This window comes from Microtus oregoni, unplaced genomic scaffold, assembly GCF_018167655.1.
Source record: "Microtus oregoni isolate MIOR12 unplaced genomic scaffold, Mior012 000025F_ref0000491, whole genome shotgun sequence".
Lineage (NCBI taxonomy): Eukaryota > Metazoa > Chordata > Mammalia > Rodentia > Cricetidae > Microtus > Microtus oregoni.
The window spans coordinates 21,712,492-21,721,859 of record NW_024543084.1 but is presented as its reverse complement, the minus strand read 5'-3'; the positions used below and the strand labels follow the sequence as shown (position 1 = coordinate 21,721,859).

The following is a 9,368-nucleotide window of genomic DNA, read 5'->3' as shown; positions in this document are numbered from 1 at the left end:
TGGGCACTGGCCCTTCTGTAGAACAGGCAGTGGCTAGTCCAGGCCCCAGTGAGGTGCTGAGAAGGGAGGCTGGCCATTAGAGGCCTGGGCCCTGGCCCTCACTTACTGAGCGGAAGGAGAACTCTCAGCCGGATGAGAATGGACACTGGGCACCAGGGTCCTGGTGGAGAAGCTCCCAGGGCCCAAGTAGGGCAGTGGTGAGCAGACCGTCAGGAACTTCTTCACCCAGCAGCAGGCGGGTAGCGGGCGGACAGCAAACTGGCCCTGTCCGATAGTCCTCTTCTCCTCCCCGTGTGGGTAGGGGGGGGGCCACCGGAGGCCCAATTGGTCTCTGCCCCCACGTGACTCTGCAGGCCTCTCTCCTCCTTTGTTGGTGTTTCTCTTCATTTAGGTCTATATCTTTTTCACTCTCCTAAAAGAAAGAAAAATACCCCTATCTTTCTGGGGGCCCTGGGCGGGGGCAGAGGCCAAGGCACTGGGGAGGCCTTGGCCAGCTGCTTGTCCAGGCCACTGTGGGAGCCTGAGGCAGGGACCCCACGTAGGCGGGTAGGCAGCCGCTTGTTAGCGACTGGGTGGGAGTGGGACCTGATTTACGGGCTGCTCCCTCACAAGGCTGCAAGTCTCTTCTCTTGAATGACTTCCTCCCTGGGTGTTGACCTGGACACTACTTGGTCCAGCTCGTCTCAGATCTGAGTGTGGAGTCAGAATGGCTGATGGGGAGGAATGGCATAGTGGATCCCAGTCAGGTGGGGTTCATGTGGTTTTTGATTATGGCTTCTCTGAATATCACTATGTATTGGGAGCTGCAGATACGTTCTGAGGCCATGCCAAGACTGCTGGGCTAGGGGTGTGGTTACAGGGACTCCAGACTGGGCTATGTGGGTACTCAGGCCGGTAGGAAAGGAGGTATTTTTTAATATGCAAGGCTTTTTTTTTTAATCTTGTCTGCTTTGCCTTGGATATCCCTGTACACTTTCTTCAAGTCCATACAGGTCCTGGACTGGCCTGGTCCTTTTGGGTCCAGATTGCTGAACCCTGCATGGTCCTCTATCCCACACCTCTCTGTTCATTCCTTCTTCATCTCCAATAGACTGTGTGCTTTGTGAGCCAAGCACTGTTCTGGGCACTAGGGGAGGCTGTGGTGAAGAACAGGGAGTCTGTCTCAAGAGGATTTGCAACCATTTGTTCTGGGGAGTTGCTTAGGGCACAGGGCCACCAAGTAGGGAGAGAGAACTCCCACTCGACTTGAAGAAACAGGCAAGTCTCCCGAAACTTTTCATTTATGTAGCTCTGGATGACAGGGACTTTTCTAGATAACTGAGCCAATTGGATTTAAAATCTAGAGTGTCTTTTCCTTATGTTAAAATTTAGTTCTTTGCTGCTTTTGTGCTCTGAGACAGTGTCTCATTATGTAGCTCTGGCTGGTCTCAAACTTCCCAGCCACTCCCTTGGGAGTGCTGGGAGTATAAGCCTGCGCCTCTGCCCCCTGCTTCAGGTTTAAAATGGTGAGTTCAGCGGGAATTTTACTGTCCATCAGAACATATGAATAAGTTTTAATTATGTCAGTACCATTACGTACAACTTCCCCCTGCCAGTCATGCCTTATTAACCTAGAAAGTTATATTTTTCCTGTCTAGAGCTAGAACTTAACCAGACTCCTTTTGTTTTATTTTTATTATTTCTCAGTTTCGTTTCACTTTATTACTTTTGTTTCATTTAAACATTTTGTTTTTTCTGATTTATTTATTTTTTACGCTTCATAAATCATCTTTATGTCTAAACAAACAGAAAAGAGAAAAATTGATTGTTCACTAGATACTGTGTGCTTTCGATACTCATCACTGGTAATACTTCATAATCAAGAGTAAGTTAACCAGGCTAATATGTAAAAATGTGTCTTTAATAGGTATGCAGGCCAGCTTGGTAGAGAAGCTGACCAAGATACATTGAGGAGATACAAGTGGCCATCTAGAGTTTCTATACTTCACTCTTTTTGCAGAATATTTATTAAGGTTGTTTAATATACAATTTTCATTTGACATTTTGGAAGTCCTTTATTGTAAAGATAATCCTTTTGTCTGGCAACAGACAGCAGCCACAGCGATCATTCTGGACCTCCACGCTGGATGAAGTCCATTTCTTCTTGAGATATAGGTTTCCTTCTGTATTTCTGAGGTAATGCTTTTAGTATTTCTGCAGTGTCTGGTGGCCCCGGATGCATCAGCAAATCTGGGGATATGCTTCCTTTAGAATGCTGAAATTACAGAAGAGTGGGAGGGTAGCCCAGCAGACCTCAAATGTCTGAGGCACTGAGTTTAGGATTGTCTCTTCTGTCAGGGAACCTTATTAATGGAGCATGTGGCTTCACTACCTGCACTGCCCTGCTGGCGGAAGCCATCTTGCTGCCCATCGTGACCCCCAAGCAGGGGCCTTACTTATTTTTTGTTTGCTCTGGGCTACCACTCTGTCGTCCAGGCTATTCTCCTGGCAGCAATTCTGCACCCAGCCTGAGTGCTGGAATTACAGGTGTAAGCTGCCATGCCTGACTCTTCTTTCCTGACCTTCCTGCAAATATTCTCATTTTGAATCCATGCTGCTTGTCCTCTGAGTTTAGTAAAGACATAGGCTAGAAAATATCATTTCTTCAACTTGTCACATACACGCCACAACAAAATCTTGGCTTTTGCCCCTTTAGATGAGAGACTTCAAGAAGTAGGTTCCACATCTCCTGGTGTGTGTGGGGTGGGGGGTTCAAACTCAGAGCTTTAAAAGTGCATAGCTTGCCCTCTTTTTAAAAAAAATATTTTTATTTTTGCATATTTATTATTTTTGAGACAAGATCTTACTGTGTAGCCCTGGCTGGCTGGAACTCTCCAAGTAGACCAGATTGGCCTGGAACACACAAAGATCCACCTGCACCACCATGCTCAGCAGAACTTGCCTTCTTAAATAGGGTAAGTGGTGTCTTTCAGCACCATGGTGCTTTGGAAATTACCAGCCAGCTTAGCTGTGGTGTCCTGGTAAGTCCTTAAAATCTGAGCACTGCCGGTAAAAACTCTGGGTTCCATTTCAATATGGCCCCTTTCTGGACCTCACGTTTTCCCTTTATAATGGGTATGAAACTTGTAAGTTGCCTAGTGTCCTCTTAGTATGCTGTGTGTGCTCAATAAGTGTCAGCAACACACACCACACACACACCTGACCCAGGGAAGACCTGGCTGCTCTGTCTGTCCTTAGAGGCCTTTTCCTTGTTGAGTCTGACATTGCAACATCTCTGTCAATGTTGCTTGCCCTTCTGGTGACTCACCTCAGCTAGAGGGAACCCTCAGTGAAGGCTTGATTTATCTTTAGGTCCTCAGCACTATTGAATGCTTGTTTTTGCAGAAGGCCCCCATGTGCTTGTGTAAGAGGCTCGGCTTGGGCTTATCTTGGCTCCTCTCTAGGTGTTAGCTGTCACTAACACTTAAGCTGGGTGGTTCCTAGTCAACCTTGGATATGATAGACCCACTTTCTCAGGGCTGCCTCCTATTCTGGCCCATCGACCCTTACTCAAAGAAGTGCTTCACCACTGGACAGAGCAGGAAGGAGCCGGGGTTGTGAGCATGGGAATGGCACTATGTCCTTGTGAACCTTAGTCTCCAACCCTTGCTACCATCCTAGGAGTGGGGTAGAGTATCTTTATTTCACTCCCAGTGAGCAACGTTCACGACTCAGTCAGGAGGCATCCCTCTAAAGTTACTTAAGCACAGACAGCTTAGCAGTGGGAAAGCAGAGAGCTGAGGCATAGCCTACGTCATGTGTGTTCCTGTGTGAGCTCAGTTGCAATGCTGGGGGTCCAGGCCAGATCTCTTGCAAGGAAGCAGAGCCACAGCCCTGATCCAGAGCTGCCACCCCAACGCAGACAAAGCTTAGAGTAGGGACTTTCCCGAAATGCCAGGCTTATTTCCTGGAGGTGGAAGAAAGGACAAAAAAAGCAGATACTCAGACACTGGAAGGGAGGGGAGGGGAACAGTTGTGACTGAGGGACAGTGGAGGGGAACAGCTAGAAAAGAAGCTGGGAGGGGAGATGAGAAACCTACTGATGGTAAGGAATACCCATAGATGGTGAAGAGGAGGAATGAGAGAACCTCAGGAGAGATGAGAAAGAAATGCGCAAGAATGGAGAGGGAGGGAGAAAGAGAAAGGGAGGGGAGAGAGAGATAGAGAGATTGAAGCAGAGAATGGACTAAAGGCCAAGGGGCCCAGGGAGTTGGGGGCAGAAGGATCTGGCTGTGAAGACCCCATTCCGGGCAGCACAGGGGGCGGGTCTGCTGGCAGCAGCGGAGGCTGTTTCCGCTGCACCCCTTATCAGCCTGCTGCCAGATGTTCAGATCCGATGCCAATGTCAGAGAAGTCCATAGTGCTGGGTCAAGGCCGTGGTCAGCGGGAGCCTCAGCTGCATCATGGGGAGGGGGAGCTGGGGGCCTTCTCTAGACCTGCTGCCTTTTCCTCCTCCTGTGGCTCATCAGGCTGGACCACCTGGTGAGGGTGGGAAAGACCGGGTACTTCCCGGGGGGGGGGGGGCTATTCTCTAGACAGAGAGCCAGAGCCTGTGGAGGTAGTGTCTGGAGACTGGCAACATATGTGTACACTACTGCACTGCCCCCCAAATATTGGAGGTAACATGTTGACACACACACACACTAGTACAGAACCACATAGGGACAACTTGGGGTTCATTTCAGAATGTCCCAACCTGCTGGTGCTCCTGCTCTGCATAAGGCATTGTGCCCATCCCTTTCCCATCCCCCAAACTTGAGCCAAGGCTGTAGTCAGGTAAGTGCCTCTTGGTGCTGTTCCCAACACAATGTACTTAGAAGCTGCCTGTCCTCCAAGAAGGCAGGGCCAGAGGGACCTGGGACCTTCTAGAATGAAGGCTGGTGGAACCCCTCCAGGTAGGGCAGGTGCCTGGGGTCTGGTGGTGCTGAACTGCCAGCCTTGGGCCTGGGCCTCTCATGCTTTTGGAGCGTGCAGTGCAGCTGTAGCCCCTTCCTGGGGCAGCTTATCTCAGAGCGCACACGCTTGGCCCTCAAGAGGTGACCCAGCCTTGCTCCCCACATTCCTCTCTAGTTTTGCAGCCTGTGGGCCCCCCACAGCTCTGAGACTAGGCTTGTGCTTGGAGGGGGGTAATCAGAGCTGCCACTGGGCTGTGGCCCTGCTCTCCTGGACCTAGGCCACTGCGGATACTGGTGGTGTCTCCCGGCTTTCTCTGTCTGTATGCTGATCAATCTGTTTATTCCACTAGCTTTCTCTTGGACTGTCTCAATTTGCTTGCTACTTTCAGTGTTCTAGTATGTTTTTCTTTAGCGTCCTGGAATGAGACCAGATCTGCGGACACCTCTGCTCTTCTGACTCAGTGGGAAAGTTCGTGGTGAGGGGACCAAAGGGCCCCAGAAAGGGGAAACCTGTCCTGGAGTAGTGGGGTGAATGGAGCAGTATACTTTTAGGCCCTGTTTTGCCCACCTAGGAAGCCATCCCTAGTAGGTACAAGAATCCTGCACTGGTGTGCTCCCCCATGTAGTAGAGAAGGTTGGGGTGGGGGGAAGGGGAGGAAACTGGGGCTGGAGGTCTTGGCCTGAGGACCTCCTTCCTGTTTGTAGGGAAGTGACTGCCTCTGAAAGCTGCTGGGGGAGAAGAGGGAGGCCATGGTGACTTCCGGGAAGCTAGCCAAGGGCCTAAGGCCACCCTCCCATGCCCGTATGGGGCCCTCCAGTCCTGGCTTAAAATAGTGCAACTCCTCCATTGATGTAGGATCCCGCCTGGACCTCAAAGGGCTGCAGCAATGGTTTTTGTGCCAGCAGTGGCTCTCTCTCTGTCTCTCTGTCTGTCTCTGTGTGTACCAGTTATCCAGTCCTAGCTAGACTGTAGCCCAAGGCTATCTTGGCCACAGGGAGGAGAAAAAACAGATCCCAAACCTAAAGCCTTGGAAGCAAGTTTCAGCTCCTGCCCTGATCAGCTTTGTGACTTTGGTCTGGTGCCTGCCTGGCTTTCAGCCAAAATCAGGCAGAGCATGGCCACCATAGAGCCTTCCCAGGCATAGATTTGGGCGCTCCTGCTGGCCGTATGCTTCCTTATTGCACTCCTATACCTGCATGCTCTTAGGACTGGGTGCAGAGCAGGGAAGGTTTGTGGAGAGGGAACTTGCAAGGAGGGCAAGGATGGGGCTGTGGTCTCCATGGTGAGACTTGTTACCAAGGGAACAAAGTCTCCACAAGCCCTGGGTCTGGCAGTTGGGCACTTTTGCCACAGGAGCTGGCAGGCTGATTGTCACTGCACCTAAACTCCTGATGGGCAGCCAGGCCAAGGCTAGGCCAAGCAGAGAAGAGGCTCCTGGCTTTGCTGGGCCTCTGCTGCTGAGGTGGAGGGGGCTGCAGTTTCAGCACACAGCCTCCTTTTACGGATGGACGTCAGTAAGCCCTTAGAGCTAACCACTATCATTCCTAAATTCCTGCACCATGGACAAAGCAAGTGGGGACCACGGAGGCATCTATCTGGGTCAGTGTTAAATACCACCGTGGAGGAGATGAGCTGAGACCCCTTGTTGATGTTCCCCACCTCATAAGTTGCCAAGGGAAGTAAACCCTGGCAAGGACCCTTGCAGACAGACCACGCTAGCCCTACCACCCACCCTACCATCATTTCTGAATGTGTCTGGTTTTCCTGATGGAACCTGGAGCAGTCAGCTCCCAGTGCTGGCTGCACAGATATCCTTACCTCCAACCTGGTGAACTCAGTGGACATATTTCCAATAGGCACTTGTGAGTGCCCCCTAGTTAGGTCACCTATGCAAATTATTTACCCTCTCTGGGTATTTGTAAAATGGAATTACCACAGCACATACCTGACTGGATTGCTCTAGGGATCAAGTGACCTCGTGGATGTCACTACAGTCTATGTCACTTATTTTGGTGCTAAGGCTGAACCTGGGGTGTCACACAGAGCTACACTCCTCCATTCTTCCTAGACAGTCACCTCATACCCCAGGAAGCTTACAGTTCACAATTACTTAAGAAGTCACTTAGATATTTGGAGAGCACTGTCCTAAATTTTATCCCATGGAATGCTGACCCAACAGAACTTGCATGAAAAAAAAAAAAAGTAAATCAGATGATCAAGTATTTTGGCACAACTTGGTTGGGCTAAATGGTAAGACTTCCCACAGCCTTGGGAAGGAAGCCTGGGAGTCTGGGAGGAAAACAAAGAGCATGGCATCTTCCTAGTTCCTGGCAACAGACTGTTTCTTTTTTGACAGGGCCTTCATCAGTGGCCTATGTTCAGTGGCATCCCAGGGTCTTGGGGACATCATTGCTTTTCAGCCAATTAGGTCTGGCTTGCATATAGTTTACAGGATTACTCTTTCGCTGGTGGGTTTGTTTTTGAATAGTGGAAGGTTCAACCGAAGGCCGTCTGTTGCTAAGCTTTGTTACAGACACCATTTGTGCTCAGAACTGCTAAAGGAGCAGGGAGGACGCTGTTGTAACTTTGCTATCAGATAGACCTGGATTCAAAAGCTAATTCTGCTGCTAGTTCATGTGTCATCTGAGCCAGTTTGCTTCAGAGCAGGTGGCCATAGGGCGTGGCTGTCACTAGGCAGCCAGTACACTCCCTTCTTGTGCCTGTTTCTATCTGCTTCCTCTTGAAGACAGCCTATTACCTCCTTCTGCTGTGGTCCCTTTGTTTCAAATCACCTCTTTCAAGCCTCAAGGGCTCTTTGGTACCATGGGCTGGGCAGGGAACATAGAAGGCAGCTGGGTGTCCCTGTTTCACACAGAACAATTTAATAGACTGAGGAGACGCCTCAGGCTTTATCTTGCCATTGGGGAGTCTCCCTCTGTCTTTTCAGGCGACACCCTGCCTAAGTGTGTGAGGACTTTGGAACTGGTACATCTGGGTTCATGACACTTTGTGTGTGCCTCTGGCCTTGTCCTTTGACTTTTCAGTCACTATTTGCTCACAGCCTACATAGGTTATAAAGAAGCCATACTGGTTTTCTGGAGTCACCACGCAGCACCCTGCTGTCCCTGCCACAGCTGAGCTTTAGCAGATGACTTCTCCCGAACCCTCAACTACGTCCAGCGGTGCTCTTCCCCAAACTCAGTTTCTTCATGTTCTTTTGTTTTATAGGATCTTGGAACCAGCTGCAGCGGTGTACAGTTCTCATCCTGGTGACTTTCAAAACCATTCTCATCAGGGAAGCCCCTCCTTTATAGTTTCTTACTACCTATCCCCATCCCAAGTCACAACGTTCCTCACAGTACTTCAAAGGTCTAAGTGGCTCCCACCAGGCTATCCCGTAGTTGTGCTTTTTTTCTGGTTGTGAACCTTATGCAAGTTTTCTCACCATTCTCAACCTTAGTTTCTTCATCTACAAACCGAGACAATAGTCCTCGAATAAACCTAGTCCTCCTGGTGTTCTAGGTTTATGAAAAAGTAATAGCAGCATACAGCAGGCACTCACTGGTTTCTGAAATTCTAGAGCAGACCATTCTCTGCCAGGCTCTCAGCAACAGAAATGGGTAGTGCTGGCTATGAGCAGAAGTTCATGCCTCAGGACACCCAGCCCATCCCACCCCCCCCCAGCCCCAGAAAAGCTTCACAGACACATGGCATGTGCAGAGGATTCACATTTATTGGTTCAAATACAGTACCTAATACTTGCTAAACATGCATTTCACACTAACTGGTCACATTTCCAAAGGTAGTCAATTCACAGAACAAGGCCCACCCCTTGCCAGCAGGCAAGTGTGGGAGGTAGCAGAGGGCCTGAGCAGCCTGCAGAGCCCACCAACTATCATTTGGTCATGCAAGGTTGATGGAGCCAGGCTGGCAGGCAGCCCTTGGCCGGCCCTTTGGGAACAAGGGCTCAGAGACATCCTATTCATCCGATTCCTGCTGTGGGAGGACTGGGAGGTAGCCTAAAGTAGGCTCGTGATGCACTTGCCATCAGAGCTCCTGAAACCCAAGCTATGGAGCATACATAGGAAGGCCTCTTCCAGGGGTGGCTTGTCCCTAGCTGGGCAGGTGGGAAGAACTCCTCAGATACTGCCCAGACATTACAATGCAGCCACAAGCCCCTATCGCAGGCCTGGGATGGCAACACAGACAAAAACACCAACAGTCCAGGGTTTCGTTTCCGACAGAAACATGTAAACAGCATGGGAACAACAGTATTCTTTTCCCACAGATTCCTCAGAGAGGAATCGACCAGGATGTCACTCAAGAGGTAGTTTTTTTTTTCCCCCATGGAAATTTGAGTCAAAAACATTATCACCTATTATATTTCTGCTAAGAAAAAGGTCACCAAAGAGCAAGAGAACCCTTTGGCTGGC

The 9,368-nt window shown here is 49.9% G+C and overlaps 1 pseudogene; it reads right to left on the bottom strand.

The window, feature by feature from the left end:
• Window positions 1-2,104: 2,104 nt before the first annotated feature.
• LOC121462508 lies at window positions 2,105-2,410 on the bottom strand (annotated as a pseudogene).
• Window positions 2,411-9,368: the final 6,958 nt, after the last annotated feature.